The sequence below is a fragment of the Acomys russatus genome, chromosome 32, assembly GCF_903995435.1.
Source record: "Acomys russatus chromosome 32, mAcoRus1.1, whole genome shotgun sequence".
NCBI classification, from domain to species: Eukaryota; Metazoa; Chordata; class Mammalia; order Rodentia; family Muridae; genus Acomys; species Acomys russatus.
The window spans coordinates 42,997,240-43,015,571 of NC_067168.1; the positions used below are offsets into that span (position 1 = coordinate 42,997,240).

At 44.4% G+C, this 18,332-nt stretch overlaps 1 protein-coding gene across 5 annotated transcripts in view; it reads right to left on the reverse strand.

Moving 5' to 3' along the window:
• Rbms3 (RNA binding motif single stranded interacting protein 3) overlaps positions 1-11,897 on the reverse strand; it is a 998,257-nt gene extending 986,360 nt beyond the window's left edge. For 2 of the 5 annotated variants that reach the window (XM_051140215.1, XM_051140214.1), the window contains exon 1: positions 11,840-11,897. The gene's annotated coding sequence lies outside the window, so the exon portion shown is untranslated. The remainder of the gene's footprint in view (positions 1-11,839) is intronic. The other 3 variants (XM_051140217.1, XM_051140213.1, XM_051140224.1) reach the window with 2 other exon arrangements.
• Between the last annotated feature and the right edge of the window lie 6,435 nt (positions 11,898-18,332).

Sequence of the window (18,332 nt, forward strand, 5' to 3'; positions counted from 1 at the left end):
AATATTAGGCAGATCACAACTAGCTACCCCTGCAGCTCCTGGGTATATAATACCTCCAGTCTCAACAGGCACATATACTTATGGACACACACACACGAGAGAGAGAGAGAGAGAGAGAGAGAGAGAGAGAGAGAGAGAGAGAGAGAGAGAGAGAGAGAGAGAGAGAGAGAGAGAGAGAGAGAGAGAGAGAGAGAGAGGAGAATTTAAAGTAGCAAAATAAATTTTTTAAATGTTCATGTCTCCATTTATTTATTTTCTTTTTTTAAATTTTATTAATTTATTCAGATTACAACTCAATTGTTATCCTGTCACTTGTATCCTACCATTTCTCCCTCCCTCCCGCTTTCACTCTATTCCCCTCCCCTAGGTCTATGACCGAGGGGGATCTCCTCCCCCACTATATGGTCATAGGCTATCAAGTCTCATGTTGGTATCCTGCTTATTCTTTCTTTAAGTACCACCAGGCCTCCTCATCAGAGGGAGGTGGTCAAATATGGAGCACCAGAGTTCATGTCAAAGCCAGTCCCCACTCTCCAGCAAAATAAATCTTAATGAAGAAGAAAAACAACCAGAGATATATAAAATAGAACAAAATGCCTAGAGTTTATTTTGTCGTCGTTAAAACTATTTTGCTCTCTACTTCATTTTTGTCTGCATAAACCCGTACTCATATTGTCAAGCAGTTCGGTATCAAGGTCACTTTATACATTCGGAACCACAGGTGTGTGCAGGGCTTCTATGCATAAAACATTTAAGAACCGAAAAACAAATGCCCTGCCTCCAAACACAGAAGTAAAACTATAAGACATGATCTCTAAGACACAGATCATAAAAATCCATAGACCTTAAAGCCAACCACACTGTCAGTACTTTAACTTAGCATTCACAAAGTATCATTACATTTGAAAAAAGAAAATTCAATCTCTCTTACTCTGAAAGAATGCTCGCATGTGCACACTAGTTTTTGAGAAGTGATGGCAAGGCAGAAAAAAAAAAAGAGTCCCCATGTTTATAGGAAAAGGTGGCATATTTACAGTGACACATAGGAACAACATAAAATATTTTGAGTTAGAGCTAATTATGGTCACAATGTTCAGATTGAGCAAGGAGAGCAGTGCCAATTCTGTTCATATCAGCTCAACTACATTTCCTTGAACTCAGCTTCAAGGCCAGTGTTCTGTCTCCTGGCTCAGCTAGAGAAGCAGACATGCCTGATTCTTATCTGAACATTGACTGGTCTGTAGACACACACCCAAGAGTGCCCCCATCTATTGTGGCCTCACAGGAGTTGTCAAGGGTATTAGACTCATGGACCAAAGAGGTCATCTTCACTTCGGTCAGGTGATTGTCAGTGCCCCAATCCTTAGTGGTGACTTGGGGATGCTGGTCTAAATCTGATTCTACAAGTAAGCATCTATGCGTTAGCAATGGCTCCAGGCAGAGCCCACAGGCTCATAGCATGATGCCCTGGCTAGCATCTTATCTACCCACTACCCACCTACTGGCATGGTATGCGCTTATGCAGGAGACAAAAATGCTAAACACAGCCTATTTCTTCCCGTACACCCTACACATCAGGTAGCGACACTTTCTATCATATAGATAAAGACTGAGCATAGAGATATTCAATTGTATGGTTAACCAAAAGCACGTTAGAGCCAGAACAAAGATGCGAGCTCAAAGTTGTGTATCATTTCTAATTAATTTTTAAAATTTTTTTCATACAGGATTGCTCTGCTATCATCATCTCAAACCCCTTTTCCATGCTCTCTACAACCCTATATCCGCACACAACTCAAATTCATGACATTTAAAAATTATTATTGTTGCACACACGCGCATGCGCGTGCGCGCGCGCGCGCACACACACACACACACACACACACACACACACATACACACACACCCTACATAGTCCTAACTTTAGTGTCTATGATCTTGGGATTATGGTGGTGAGAATTCCTAAGTTCTCCCATCCAAAATGATAAAGCCCGTTCATGACTCTCACAATCCCTCATTTTGTTCCCTGAGCAGAACATTTTACAAACACGCCTACATCCTCTCCACACACTCTTATAGAGGATCTATTTTTATAAAATTGTCTTAATTCTGGGGCTAAAATTGTTTGAAACTGGAGGCCAAGTCAGTAGGATTTGTTTCAGATTCCAAAGAAACTCACTCCCTGATACTGAGACAATCAGAAAGACAAACATGTTTATTAAACTGTCTCAAGTAACGTAGGAGAGATTATAAACCAATAGTCACACAGCCACCAAGACACAAGCCTCAGGTAATTTTCTAGGTGCAAGCCATAGATAATTGGTCCATTTCTATTGGTGCTCATATTACTAATAACCACACCCAGATTTTATTTCTTTTGTATTTTTTTCGCATCACCCCCTGCAACCTAGCATCAATAGAGGTATGTACATCTATGCCTTAGGCATTCATTCTTCTTTTTATCTCCAGAAATTTATGTTGATTGTAGATTCGTGGTAAAGTATGACTCCTGACTGATTCCACATCTCATATTTTAATACAGAGTCCCTGGCGACAGTCTCTATGTATAAGAAGAAGATGGAGATTAGCCAATCAGTTGATACGCCAGAGAGAAATTGCAGGTGACACTTGAGATCAAGGGGAACACATGAACTGTATGTTACTGTGTTCTTGAATGTGTAAATGCCTTGCTTCGCATTCTATGTGTGGAGAGAGAGAGAGAGAGAGAGAGAGAGAGAGAGAGAGAGAGAGAGAGAAAGAGAGAGAAAGAGAGAGAGATCTATTACAAGTTATGTGCTTAGGACAGCACAATGTGATTACTGTGTATCTGAAATAAGCACATCGATGCTGAAACTCTGTCCCTGTCACTCATTTGTAAGCATGGACTAGATGGTAAGAGTGGTGAGACAGGCCAGTGCTCAGATCCCCAAGGAGAAATCAAAGAATAAAGGAAATTTTCAGACACCACCAGAGAGCCTTGTATTGGGAATGCAGTCTCACCACTGGTCAACAAAATCAGTGGACAGTGGCTAGTAAAAGAGTCCAGGAGACCTGGGGCCATCTCCATGCACAATATAGCCCTACTGCTGGAAAGGGACCCTGATGAGAAAGGCTTTTCTCTTCACCCAAGGTCTCACTGCCTTCCTATAGAAGTTCTCATTTTTTCAATATTTGCAGGGTGCCTCACAAAGGCTGTAGCTGGTGCCAAAGGAAGTCAATGATCAGTGGTAGATAGCATCCCAAGCAGTCAGAGAGATGGAGGATCAGACCTTGTAGGTTGTGATGGTTTTATCCCTGGTGGAATCTTAGAAGACAAGAATAAATACAGTCCTGGGGGAGGATCTGAGAATCAAGCATAGGATAGATCTATCAGAGCCACAGTCTAGCTGTTCAACAGCAAGGGTAGACATCTGTTATGTTACCCAAATCAGGACACCTCTGGGAATGGAAGACGGAGCTGGCATTTACAACAATATGCATCGCAGATTCTCCTAGTCAACCCAGGGATGGGTGGTCAACTGGTAAACAAGCATGGTGGGAAATACAACCTAGTTAGAAACATGGCCATGACCACACATGCCCATAGAAAACCCAGACACATTTACACAGGTTCAGGAGGAGGATTAGTCAGCATAAAGAGTGACCAGAACAGAATTAAAGGGGTGCTGGTACATACCTGCCATCCTAGCACTTGGAAGACAGAGGCAGGGGGATCTTGAGTCTGATTCTACCTCAGAGTTTACAAGACCCTTGTCTCAAAATAAATAAATGAGGGCTAGTGATGTAGCTCACTGCTAGTGTGCCTTGCCTGGCATGCTCAAGGCCCCATGTTAAATCCTCAATTGCCAGGAAAAAACAGAGAGTGAACATGGGATTCTCCTGCTATTGTCTGTATTTTCATACAAGATTGGCATGTCACAATAAATTATTTTAGAGAGGAAAAATCCACCTCTTTAGTAATATGAATATTAATCATGTTATCACTCATAAATATTTTATATTCTCTAATTATTTTTATTACCGTATTGAGAAAATTACTCTCAAAAACAAAAAGGAAAACAACTTGATTCAAGGATGACTCGCGTATCAAGTGTTTTCAAGTTATCCAAGAAATTAAATGGTGCTACTGACAGAATGCCTGTACCGAGAGACTTAGAAAATCATTTGGAGGTACTGGGGAGGGTGTCCAGTTTGTGAAGTGTTTGCTATGAGATCTTGAAGACCAGAGTTCATTTTCCCAGAACAGACATAAAGGTTGGACAAGGCAGGTAGTGAACGTCTTTATCACATGTCCTCCAACAACAAAATGGGAGGCCAAAGGCAAAAGAATTCCCAGAAGTCTATGGGCCAGTTGGCTGGGCACATACAGCCAGGAAGCAAGTGACTCTGCCTCAACATGGTGTGTGAGGACTGATGTCCAAGGTTGCCCTCTGACCTCCATATTAATGCTGTGTCACAGGCACACCCACACATTCTCTCTCTCTCTCTCTCTCTCTCTCTCTCTCTCTCTCTCTCTCTCTCTCTCTCTCTCTCACACACACACACACACACACACACACACACACACACACACACACACACAAACACAATTGGAGATGAAACCAGAATATCTATCTTAAAATTCTGCTTACATAGAAATTCATAGCATGTGTGTTTGCTTAAATTTCAAATCTGTTTTTGTTTATTTTTCAGTGCTGGGGGTTGAGCCTAGAGCCTCACACACTGGCCTACATCCCCCATTCCTCTAGCTGTTTTCAGTGGTTCACTGGTGTCTATGGATGGTCTATTAGAGACTCCTGCCTTGGCCACCAGACTTTAGATTGCTATCAGTACAAATTACCCTCAACTCCCAGTGACTTAAGAACACGAAATTGCTTCTGGATCATGCAGCTGTCCATACTGGACCAATGAGGGTCTCTGCTCCCCTGTACCATCCAAGGATCTGGGCTGGTGGATACCCTGCCTTCCTATAACAGCGCCGTCAGGGACATGGACACCCTGCCGTCCTATAACAGCGCCGTCAGGGACATGGACACCCTGCCTTCCTATAACAGCGCCGTCAGGGACATGGACACCCTGCCGTCCTATAACAGCACCGTCAGGGACATGGACACCCTGCCTTCCTATAACAGTACCATCAGGGGGCATGGGGAAGTTACAAATCAGCTTTCTATTGCTGTCTATCAAAAGCCACATGTCATTTCCACTAACATCTTATTGGCTAAATTTTGTCACGTGATCTCTCCAACAGAAGCGAACACAGGTATTCAATGAGCACCACTGTCTGCACACAGCCCCAGTTGCTGCTTTGATCAACAGCCATGGCAGGTTCTTGGAACCAGAGTGGATGGTAAATGATTCTTACCATGCCCCTGATGTGTCTAAAAGTGTTTGTCCAGCCAGTGGAGCATGAACAGGGGATTGCAGAGTGAAGGTTCTGCCTGACTTTGTGAACATTAAAATGCCTTCATTTTTCACATAGGAGACTTGATTAGCACAGATGAATGTTAAGCATTCATTCAGGGCAGTGTGGCTGGCCTTTGACTGCCAACACATAGCTGTTAGTAGAGGTAAGTCATGTCTCTATCCCTTTAGCTGTTGCATGAGGTTACAGTTAGATGCCAACGCCTTCTATTGTCTGAGCTGTCTCCTGTGCCCACCACCTCTACTGGAAGGGTCGGAAGCCTCAGGGCTGGATGGGCATCTTCCTCTCCCCATACCAGTCTCTCTACAGAATTTACTAGGGACTTCTCCACAGCGGGGTGCCCTCGAGACAGTTGGGCATTGACAAGGCATATAGCTTCCCTTAGAACATGATCTCCAAACCAAAGCCATTTAGGCCCTGGCTCTGGGACCCTCTGCAGTGTTGATGTGACCCCACTGTATCGGCCAAAGGTGAGTCACAGGGCCAGCTGAGGTCTAGGGAGAGTACAATACACTGTACATGGATGCATGGTCCATAGGGGATGGCCATCTTTGGAGATGAATATAAAATCAGATCCACTTTCCAACACTGTAATAATTGATTTTGAAACGGAGTCTAAGTGAATCTACTTTAAGTTTTTCTCTCTAATTCATCCTCAATGGCCTGCAATTTTCATTTTTCACATTTTTTGAGATAAGAAGCTGAAAGCCATTGGCTTAGAGTAGCTGTGAAAGGCATTGAGTTTTCTGGAACCCAAGGCCCCCAAGTTCAGCCCTGTAAGAGCAGAAAAGGGCTTCATTAAATTCAAAGATACCACAACATTTCCAGTGTCACCTAAATATATTACAGCCTTTATCTTAAAAGTCCACTGTTTTTCAATATTAATGATTGACATTTAAAGTTTTCACCTGCCGACTTCTATTATAACCACTAAGTTTATTAAAGGGCCCCACAATCATCTGTCATTTGATTGATCACAATTGAGGAAACCTTTACAATGATCGGACCCAGAAGCACAGTGTTCGGACTGGGGCTCATTACCCAAAGGAAAAACTTTCCATTTCTAAAGCACATTTATTAGATGTCTCTTTTTATTGTTTGTTGCTATATTAAAACATTCTGGCCAGAATCAACTAAGGGAAGAAAAGGTTTACCTTGGTTTATGTTTAAAGGGATAAATGCAGAACAGCAGGGAAAACATGGCAGCAGAGAACCAGAGCAGGAAGCTGGCTGATCTTATGTCAGCTGTACACACAGGAGAAGGGATGGGGGGAGGGAGAGACAGACAGGCAGAGAGAGATAGAGAGAGACAAAGAGATGGGGGAGAGATGGGGGAGAGGGACAGAGAGAGAGAGAGAGAGAGAGACAGAGAGAGAGAGAGACAGAGAGAGACAGAGAGAAAGAGAGAGGGAGAGAGGGAGAAAGCATAAAGTGAGGTAAATCTACAGACCCTCGAAGCCCTTCCCAGTGACCTGCTTCCTCCAGTCTCCAATAAGGCAGCAGCACCTCCTAAAATGTGCCACCAAATGGGAATCGAGTGTCCATTTCCAAGAGCCTGTGGGGACATTTCAAATCCAAGCTACAACAGCATAGACTGATAAGCTATTTATTATTCATGAGAAAATTGTGGACTATGAGAGGAGAGAGATAATGAGAAGGAAGTTTTCTGAAGAGAAATACATATCAGGCACAGAAAGCCCATCACTGTGTTAACTTGTCCCTGTGTGCTTCCAACGCGAGCACTCGAGAGACATCAGTCACCACTCTCTCGTGTCTTTTAATCCTGCATGATGACCATTCTATTTTGTACAGATATTCACAGGCACATAAGACTTTACTGTGTGTTCTATATACATCACCAACCAATGGGAATAAAACCCATTTCCTTACAAATATATTTTGAATGATCTCAAACAAAATACAAAATAGTGCATTTCAAGACAAGGCAGTAATAAATACATTAAGATCATTACTTTGAAAGTTGTCTCGGAGCCAGTGAGCTAGCTCATTGGGTAAAGGTGCTTGCTGGCAAGTCTCTGACACCCACATGGCAGAAGGAGAGAGCTAAGTCCCTTGAGTTATTCTAACCTCCACATGACACTGTGGTACATACTAACAGATAAATAAGTATATATAATTTAAAAAGTTTTAAGCGATTTGTCCATTTGAACACGTCTGACCTGTACTCAAATGGCCATTAACCTTTTTACAGACAAGAAAAGTCCTTCAGAGTGTATTAAAATCCAAATCTAAAAAACAGCAGCAGCAAATTACATTCCAGTCAGTTCATATCTGGTTAAAATGGTTTTCAGTGACCTTAAATCATGGAGATAACATAGGCAGTGTTTGAGAGGCCGGGGCACTGGAATCAGACAGAGCAAAGGTCTTGCCGTTGGCTAAAACAAATGTTAGTGTTTGGATAATCTGTAGCGACTAACATCTTAATCAGAGGGCGGGGCTAAATGATGTGATGCTTATAAAAACCAGGAGATACCACACAGCCAGTGTTCAGTGAAGGTTCGCTGATGACAAAGATTTTAAACAGGTATGGTGGCCTCATCCTCATCTGCACATGCCTGTGGACAGGCATCTGCCAGTGGGCTTACACTATTGTACCCACATCTGTGTCTGTCTGTGTTTTACAAATTATTGAAACAAATTTTTAAAAAAACCACTTGGCTCTCTTTTTCTACTCTCACTCTCTCCTCTACCAGCCTCTTTAATTTCTCTCTCTCTCTCTCTCTCTCTCTCTCTCTCTCTCTCTCTCTCTCTCTCTCTCTCTCTCTCTCTCTGCGGTACCCCTTTGCCCCTTTCCTCTTCCCCCCATGCTCACTTAATAAACCTCATATAATATTTTTAAAAACCACTTGGATATAAATCTGTGGCTCAAAAATACTCTGATGATGCCCAAATCCAGAGGAAGACATGGAATGGGTGTCCTGGGATGATCTGGCAGCTTTACCTGAGCCCCAGGCTGAGAATCTGCACAGATATCTCAAAGACTAGAGATGATAAGCCCATTATATTGCAAACAGAAGACCAAAGTTTTTCTCAATAAAAATGAAATTAAAAGGGAAGGATTACGTCGTCACGGGAAAGCATGTATTTATTGTCCTCAAGAAAGATGGAACTAGAAACGATCATCCTGAGGGAGGCGATGCAGACCCAGAAAGATATAAGTAACAGCCGAGGGGAATAATCATTGTGTCTCAGGAGAGGGGTGAGAAAGGATCTCCACCCACCAGGATGGCTTGGAGAACCAACATGAGATTTCAGCAGGTGTAAGGCTAACCAATGACCCACAGAATATTCATATAATGTTTCGAAAAGGAAAAGCCACAATTAAAACAAAACAGCCGAGTGCAGCCTGCCACAGTAGGCACATCCATCGGTCAGAAAACAGATTGATCAACCAACCATTAGAAAAACAGAAACCTTATCAGAGAGCCAAAGAGAAAGAATTCCACATAAGCAATTAGTGAGGAGGATGTTAGCAGCAGCACACAGCCAGCAGGGGAAGATTAGGGCAGCCTGTACTTCCCCTAGGCTGAGTTGCAAACAGGATGCATCCAGAGGGCAGACAACAGGGCTGTCCCCTGGCGCTATCCCCACCCAGAAGCTCTGTTGGCAGACGGACGATTCCTAGAGTAAAGGGAGACAGCTCAGTCCGGGTCTCTCTACTGTTATTCCAACTTGTACCGAACCTGCTGGGGAGTCAATAAGCAAAGAATTCTGGGAACGCAGATGGCTGGCAATGGTGTGGAAGAAACCTGAAGGAGGAAATGTCCAGGACAAAGAGGAGCAGCCATAAGCATATAGAACTCCTTTTGTTTGGCATTAAAAGTAACCATCAGAGTAGAAGCAACAACAAAAACAGCTTAACCAGGGGTCATCACGGGAAAGCATGTATTTATTGTCCTCAAGAAAGACGGAACTAGAAACAATCATCCTGAGGGAGGTAACGCAGACCCAGAAACACATGCATGGTGCATACTCACTCATAAGCTTATACTGGCCAAATAATGCAGGATAATCATATTACAACACACAGACCTATAGAATGTAAATTACAAGGAGGACTCTAAGGAGAATGCTTAATTCTTATTCCAAAGAACAAATAAAATAGACACTGGAAGCAGTTGAAGAGAAGGAACAGGAAGGGAGCCTACCATAGAGGTCCTCTGAAAGACTCCACCCAGCAGGGGATCCAAGCAGATGCTGAGACTCACAGCCAAACTTTGGGGTGGAGCAAAGGGAGTCTAATGGAAGAGTTGGAGGATAGAAGGACTTGGAGGGGTCAGGAGCTCCACAAGAAGAACAATGGAGCCAACAAATCCAGGCGGAGGGGTGGGGGAGGATGCAGAATTGATGAACCAACCAAGGACCATGCATCCTGAGGACCTAGACTCTCTGCTCAGAGGTACTATATAGGCAGCACAGTCTCCTTGTGCATTACATAATATGGGGACTAGGGACAAATTCTGACATGGACTCTGGCCCCCACACATTGATCACTTCCCCCTGGCAGGGTGGCCTTGCCAGGCCACAGAGGAAGAGGATAAAGGCAGTCCAGATGAGACTTGATAGGCTGAGGTCAGATATTAGGGAAGGAGGGCTCCCCTTTCTGAGGACTAGGGGAGGGAGGGAAGGAGGGAGGGGGTATAAGGGAGGAAGGGTGGGACCTAGAGGGAACACGGAGGGGGCTACAATAGGGATGTAAAGTGAACAAATTGAAAGAAAGAAAGAAAGAACTAGCTAGCAAGGTTGGAAATTCCCCCTCCTCCAAATATGCCTGCTTTCTTTCCGAATCTGAAAACCAGAACTGGAGCTCACTTCTGGGAGCTCTTCCACTGTTAGAATTGTCTGTAAGATGGTCCATGTTTTAATTTGTCTGAGATATGAAAACATCCTAGTGCTAAGTGATGCTTCTGTGATTTCATGATTTTATTTTTATACCATAAACCTAAAAGAATGTTTTCCTAGAGTTAAGGGCTGTCTCCACTACCACCTGATCTTTTTTTTCTTTCTTTCTTGTTTTATTGTATCATATGCAGAGTATTTTCAGGATCAGCAGAGATTCACAGAACAACAGTATTGATTTATCTCCCTCTGAAGTTCCCAGTAGGACCTTATTGACTTTTAAAACTGAATGAGCTCTGAGGAGATAACCCAGAACCCCTTGCGCACCTAGGTCACATGACTATGGACAACACTAACCTCTAGGCCTTGCTTTCTTTAGAACCATGAGGACTAGATTAGACTTCCACAGGGTAGGCACGAGCTGTGCTGTAACCCACTGCACACGGTCAAGCCATTCCATCAGGCAGGATGGAGACCTGGATATTCCCAGCAGCCCTTTCTTTGGCCCAGCCACCCGTTGTTCCCAGCATTCCCCTTCTTAGTTCACACTCCATTCAAGGTACCAGAGACTCCTGCAGCTGGGCACACTGGCCCACATCACTGGCAGCAGAGCCACAGCAACTTTGACTCTACATCAAATTATTTTATCAGGCACTGAGACAAAATGGTGCACAGTGGAAGATGTGGTGGCTTTTCTCATTAGTTTTCCTTTACCGTGGTTTAATGGGAGATATCAATTTATCATTGAGGGAACAATTGGTATGGCTCACAAAGGCATCTCACAGTGCACTAACATTGGAATAAGTTAGCACCAATACCACCCTACACAAAATCAATTAAGATGAAGGTCAAAGGAAATGTGAGTACAAACTGTCAAGCCCATCTCTCACCCACTGCAGAAGCTGCACTGGAAATCCTCAGGACATTAACTGTTCATGTGAGAGGGAACTCAGCTCCTCACTCCATCTCATGGCACACTCACTGAGCTTTCAGCCCTAGACCCACAGTCTCAGCACAAAGGCTGGCCCACGCCAAGGCCTGGGAGACCAGCCACCTCGAGTCACTTGACGAAATTGCTGTGAACATTGCTCCTGGCTCAGCTCCCCTTCAAGAGGCAGATAATGTTGACCCTTCACTGACATGAATCAGAAAAGGCCATTTAGTTCCATGGTTAACCAGGCACAGAAGTAATCCATACAGAACACAGGAACATTTTGTAAGTATACATACATAATATGCATATGTTATAAAGATGGACTTTAGCAATTCTTCCCTAGGAAGTGGATTGGCAGTGGGACTTTGATATTTTCCAAACTCCCTTCCTTCCTGCTGCTATCCCCTCCACAAAACCAGGAACCCAAAACAAGGGGTAAAGTAGTCAATGACGAACCACACAGCCTGCTCTCCACAGAAGCCATGTTCAGGGTGAGGATAAAAAGGAGCTCAATAGTTTCTGTACTTGCTAGAGAAAAGATAGAAGTGAAAAGCAACTGTACACACAGGCACACTTCACAGGAAATAAGTACGCCACGCTTCCTCAAGCGAGCAGGTTACCTGCTGTGGATGTGAACCAAACCATCTGCCGTGGGAAGGAGTACCTGGAGACTTGTCTGCTGAGGTTCTCTGGGAAGGAGGAAGAAAAAGAAAAGATTTCATGCTGCCACCCAAACAAAATCCACCTCCTAGTTCTCTAAACAGAATACATATTCATTGTCTATAACATAGAAACCAATCCGGGTGCAAGAGTCCAAGGGTTCAAGGCCATCCTAGCTGTTGGAACTCACGCCTCTCTGGTGTCAGCTCGCTTTCCCGTGATGCTGGCAAACGTCTCTGCAGTCCAAGTTCTTTTAAGATTCACTTTTATGTTATGGGTGTGAAGGTTTGCCTGCATGTATGTCTTGCACCAAGTGTAAGCCTGTTGCCTACAAAGGCCAGAAGAGGGCAGCAGACCCTCTGAAATGGAAGTACAAGGGGTTGTGAGCTGCCACGTAGGTACTGGAAGCCAAACCTGGGTCCTCTGCAAGAACAGCAAGCGATCTTAACTGCTGAGCCATCTCTCCAGCCTCTGTGCTTTAGATGTATGTATAGATCAAATATGACAACAATAATAAAAGTGTGTGAAGCAATCGGTACAGTAAAACCCCGTGCCTATGTAAATTCAAGCAACAGAAAAAGCACTACATAGTTAAACATTTCCTCTTGATCCTAAACTAATGTACAAATATCCGAGCTCAACAGGAGGTCATGTGACAGTCAGCTATTCTTATAAAGAGATCCTGCCTCCTGGGAAAGAGGTGACCACCTCATTGCCCCCGCCTCTCTGAGCCTCCAGTTGTAAGTTCGGACCAAGCCGTTCTCGGTAACCTTTTGCCTGTTTTGGTTATAGATGCTAGGGTTCCTTCCTTCCAGGGGTGGTCACGTGACATGCTCTGGCCCATGAAATACATATGTTTCATTGTATAGTTTTTACGAGAAGGAATTCTAGGAACCTGCTTCTGGGTCAAAAAGAAAAAAAAAAGAGAGAATTTGTATGCTCCCTTTATTTTTCTTCTTCTCTACAAAGAAATACTATGTGGCGCTGAGCCAGCCAAGACTGCAAAAGCAGCGATGCGTCCCTCAGCTCTGCGAAGAGCTGAACAAAACTTCACACTGCTCCGCCCCCTGTCCTTCCGCAGTCACCTGCAATCACATTTCCCATCACCACTTGCAAAGGGTAATGGTTTTCTGCATCTCACTCAAATGAAGAGTCAGATCATAAGAATTTAATTCCTCAGGAACCTGCAGACACTCCAGCAGAGAGTGCAAGATGGCAAAGGCACGGCAATTCAAAAGCCAACCACGCACTTGGAAGAGGATCGGTGGACGGGGACTGCTCTGGCAACTCCTGCATTCACCATGGCTGCTTCCCATCTGCTCTCGGGATCCCTGCGTGGCTCCGGGTTGGCCTCTGCTGGTTCCGACAGCTTTCCTACATCTGTGCCACGGTTAGGATGGCAAGCTGGCTCGGTGCTGCATCCTGCCTGCTCAATTTGCCTTCTCTCTAACACCTGCCTGCCTGGGTGCAGCTCTCGGGCCCTTCCAAGCTCTTGTGCTCCACTGAGATAAAGGGACTGGGGTCTGCAGCAATGGAGGCCAGGAGCGTCTTGGTTTTCAACTTTGATGAAAGTGGAACAAAGTAGTGGCTCAAAGTTTAAGCGGAGCCAGGCTCTTTATCGGAGAAGCCACGGAAACTGTTTCAGAAGCATCAAACTCTACTGCTGAGTAATTATGACCTTACCTGATACTCATTTTCCTAATTGTGAAATAAGGTTAAATTATATGGTCGGGTGTCAATTAATCCAACCCCTCAGTGTATACATTTTAATGATCCTACACTTTCAAAGTGTATAAATGACTACTGATTAGAGTTGCTACATAGAAATTCTGAAGAAAAATTAGATTTCATTAAATAATAACATTTTTAGAAGACCAGAGAAATGTCTTCTTTGACCTTAATTAGTTAGAAAATGTTAATGTTTCAGATTATCCTGGTCCTGAGTAGGTCTAGCTTCCTGCATAGGTGCTGGGGTCAGGGGCTCCTGTGCGCTCATTTCCCAGCCTATCCCCTAGGCCCTACAAGAAACGTCTCAAGTGTCTAGATCACAGTTTGGAGTTCAACGCCACTCTAATCTCTGAATCATCATTTTTTAAAACTATAATTCATCACTGTTTAATCAAAAGCGTGAGTCTTTGACATTTTAAGAAAGAATTATATCTCTATTATATTGTGGCAGAGTTGGGTATGAGTGCTAACTTTAAAATAATTTGTGTTCCTGGTATATGTGTGGGGGGCATTTTTTAAATACATACACATGTTGAATTAAAGGGTTTTTCACTTCCCACTCTAGCTCCCAAATAATCAGATGAAGACCTGTTACATTTACAATAAGCTTTAAGCACTATAGCTTGGCCGATTCTCATCTGTTCTAGCCTGTCTATGCTGGCCTAGCCTACTTCCCAGCCAAATGCCCCATTACCTGTCTTCCTGTCTCATCCTGGCTGTTCCTGCTCCAGCCTTGTCCCCACGGTGACCTCCCCTCATGCCCCTCATGGCCTCCTTCTCAACCTTCTCCTCTCTCTTCTCTCTTCTCTCTTTTCTTCTCTCTTCTCCTCTCTCCTCTCTCCTCTCTCCTCCTCTCTTCTCTCCTCTCTCCTCTCTCCTCTCTCTCCTCTCTTCTCGCTTCTCTCTTCTTCTCTCTTTCCTCTCTTCTCTCCTCCTCCTCTCTCGCCTCTCTCCGCCTCCCTCTTCTCTCCTCTCTCTCTCTCCCTCCTCTCCTCTCTCCTCTCTCCTCTCTCCCTCTCTCCTCTCAGCCTCTCTCCTCTTCCTCTCCCTCCATCCTCCTCCTCTCGCCTCGCGCCTCTCTCCTCTCTCCTCTCTCCTCTCTCTCCTCTCTCCTCTCTCTCTCTCTTCTCTTCTCTCTCTCTCTCCTCTCTCTCTCTCTCTCTCTCTCTCTCTCTCTCTCTCTCTCTTCACCTGGGACACTCTCACTTGGATTGCAAGTCCTACTTCCTTCAGCAAATTCTGTTGGCATGTGCCAAGGGAGAAGGTCAGGAAGAGATAGAGCGGATGTAGGAAAAAGAAAAAAGGGGCTGGAGAAATGGCTCAGAGGATAAGAGCACTGACTGCTCTTCCAAAGGTCATGAGTTCAATTCCCAGCAACTACATGTTGGCTCACAACCATCTATAACAAAATCTGTATACATAATAAATAAAATTAAAAAAAAAAAAAAAGAAATACCAAGCAAACTTTAATTCAACAACTGGTGCCCAACCTGAGTGGCCAAATGTAAAATGAAGAATGGGTAGTAGAAAGATCCATATTTTCTTTTTACATGCACACACATGCTCAAGTGCACATGAGCAGGGTCTGCATGTGCAGGTCGGAGGGCAGCTTGGAGGGAAACATCTCTTCCTGTAATATTTGGGCTCTAGCAATCAGACTGGAGCAGTGAGGTTTGACAGCAAGTGCCGTAACCTGCTGAGGCATCTCCGCAGGTCTTTCAAAAGCAAAAAAGCAAGATGCTTGGTCTACAAAACACCCAAAGTTGAAATGGAACAGGCAGAGATGGGAAGTGGTGGGATGGAACGGCACAAGTCAATATGAAATGCACACACTGTCACTGGTGGGTACCGCAGTACTTCTATACACATGTTTAACCCTTTACAAAGGGACATAGATATGTGAGGTGGGGATCAAGTATAGTTAACCAAATTCACTTATGTACTTGTTAAGAGTGTGTGTGTGTGTGTGTGTGTGTGTGTCCACATGCATGAGAAAACAACAGCCAATGCCAGGTGTCTCCCTTTATGAAGCTCTGCTTTAATTTTTAAAACAGGATTTCTTATTAAACTCTAATCTCACCGAATCAGATGTTGGCTGGCTAACAAACCCCTGGGATTCACAAACCTACACTGTTATGCCTAGCTTTTATGGAGGTTCTGGGGGTCAAATTTGAGTCCTCATAATCACATGGACTTTAAAAACTGAGCCATCTGAGTATGTATATGGCAGCCTCTCATACAGCTATTTTTATAATGGCCATCGCAGTTGGCTGTGATTCATACATTCACAGCCTTTCTGGTACTAAGGACAAAAACAAATGGATTAGGGAGCAAAGCAATTGGCCAATGCTAATTACAAAAAGAGGACCTTACTGCTTTAGAACATTGCTGCATTTGATAATCAACTGAATACCACAAGCCACAGCATCGTGTTGGGGTCCACTGATATATTTTGGGAGGATGGAGGAACTAGATACAGTGCTTGGTTTGGATGTCAGCTTAGATCAGTCCTCTTACTGGACCATCCATCTAACCATGTGACTGTTTGTGTCTTCATCTCTTAGAGTAGCCAGTGACTGACTAAGGGGCTCAGGGTTTATCTGAGAGTAGGATTGAGACCTGCATTTGTAAGGAGCTCTTCAACCAACTCATACTATGCTTAGAAAGAAACACAACTCCAAAATAATTCCACTCCCCCCTCTTACTGGCACATCTACCCACCAAGGCACTAGGGCTCAACAGGCAATTAATGACATTCTCTCATCTACCCACCAAAGTACAAGGGCTCAAACACACAATGGATGACGTCCCTTCTCAGTCGCCAGCAACTTTGGAAAAGTGATTTCAGAAGTTGTGTGAAGTTGCTTGGGAAAGCAATCTGCTTTGCAATCTATTGTACAGAGTGGGCCTTGAAGCATAAACTGAAGGATTCTGTCAGGCTTTCATCTAAGAATCTTCCCTATCCCATGACCACCAAGAATGGCCACCATCCTTTTTTAGCTGTCTCTTAGCTTGTCTGCATCTACCTTCCATCAAAACTCTTTGCTCACCCAGTCTTGTAATTCCATTCTAAATATAGCCCCACCTCAGACACTATACATTTACAAAGTTCTCCTGCGAGATAGAGACAAATTTTGGGGTGGGAAGCTCTTACTTAGTGTGACTAGGTGTGCCCCTGCATAGAATACAGCCCTTTCCTAGTAAACTGTGAACCCATTAGCAGCACCTGAAGATTCTACTCTATTCACCTACCAGGAGTATGAATGAGAAAGAGCTTCCTCAATAGACTATTTATCTTAGTCAACTACCCCAAAACACCAGAACTACCTGATAATTCCAATCGCTTTCAAATTTTCTTAAAGATTCTGACACCATTAGCCCAGACTTGAAGAAAGTGGCATGAGGAGTTCTGCAATTTGGCTTCAGAGAACTATCAGTTGCTAAGGTAGCTAGGGTAGTGATGGTGGGAGTGGGTGAGGGGGGCGTATGACAGGCAGTAGATGATGAGAAGCATATGATGGGGCAGATGGTGGGAGTGGATGATGAGTGTGGATGGTGGGAGTGGATGGTGAGAGTGGATGATGAGTGTGGATGGTGGGAGTGGATGGTGGGAGTGGATGGTGAGAGTGGATGGTGAGAGTGGATGGTGGGAGTGGATGGTGAGAGTGAATGATGAGTGTGGATGGTGGGAGTGGATGATGAGTGTGGATGGTGAGAGTGAATGATGAATGTGGATGGTGAGAGTGGATGGTGGGAGTGGATGGTAAGAGTGGATGGTGGGAGTGGATGGTGGGAGTGGATGGTGGGAGTGGATAGTAAGAGTGGATGGTGAGAGTGGATGGTGGGAGTGGATGATAGGAGTGGATGGTGGGAGTGGATAGTAAGAGTGGATGGTGAGAGTGGATGGTGAGAGTGGATGGTGAGACTATGATGGTGGGAGTGCATGGTGGGAGTGGATGGTGAGAGTGGATGGTGAGACTATGATGGTGGGAGTGGATGGTGAGAGTGGATGGTGGGAGTGGATGGTGGGAGTGGATGGTGAGAGTGGATGGTGAGAGTGGATGGTGGGACTATGATGGTGGGAGTGGATGGTGAGAGTGGATGCTGAGAGTGGATGATAGTATATGGTGGGAGTGGGTGGTGGGAGTGGATAACTAATGGACAGCACATAATGGAGGTGGATGATTTAGGAACCTGATGACGGGGACCGATAAAGGGAGCAGATGATGGGTAGGTGATAGATCCATGTTGCACTCAAGAACTAAATGATCTACAAAAGCCAGAAGAAGGCAGATGTCAAAGAATGCATAGGACTAAAGCATGTACCCTATTTGCATTTTCTCACCCCTGCCCCAGGCCTTGTGAGTCTTGCAGGGATCCAGATCACTTATATTTCAGACAACAGTGTAAGGGAGGCAGCCAGCCTCACGTGTGCATTTTAGGGTGCTGGTGAAAGGGTTGCGCTGTTGCACAGTATCTTTCCAATAAAGAAAGACTATGCTAAAGCCTAGAAAATCACCAGTCTATGGCAACTGAGAGAAGGAAGAGGATGCCAGGTGCTGTTGAGAGATAGCCAGAGAACCAGGCAGCCATGGCATCCAACCTGCAGCCGTCCCATGCCTGGCAGCTTCCTTCAAGTCTAATCGTCTATTACCACAAGATGAAGAACTTGGGGACATGTACATTTTCGAGTAAATGTTATTTTTTTTTTATTGGTATGATTTC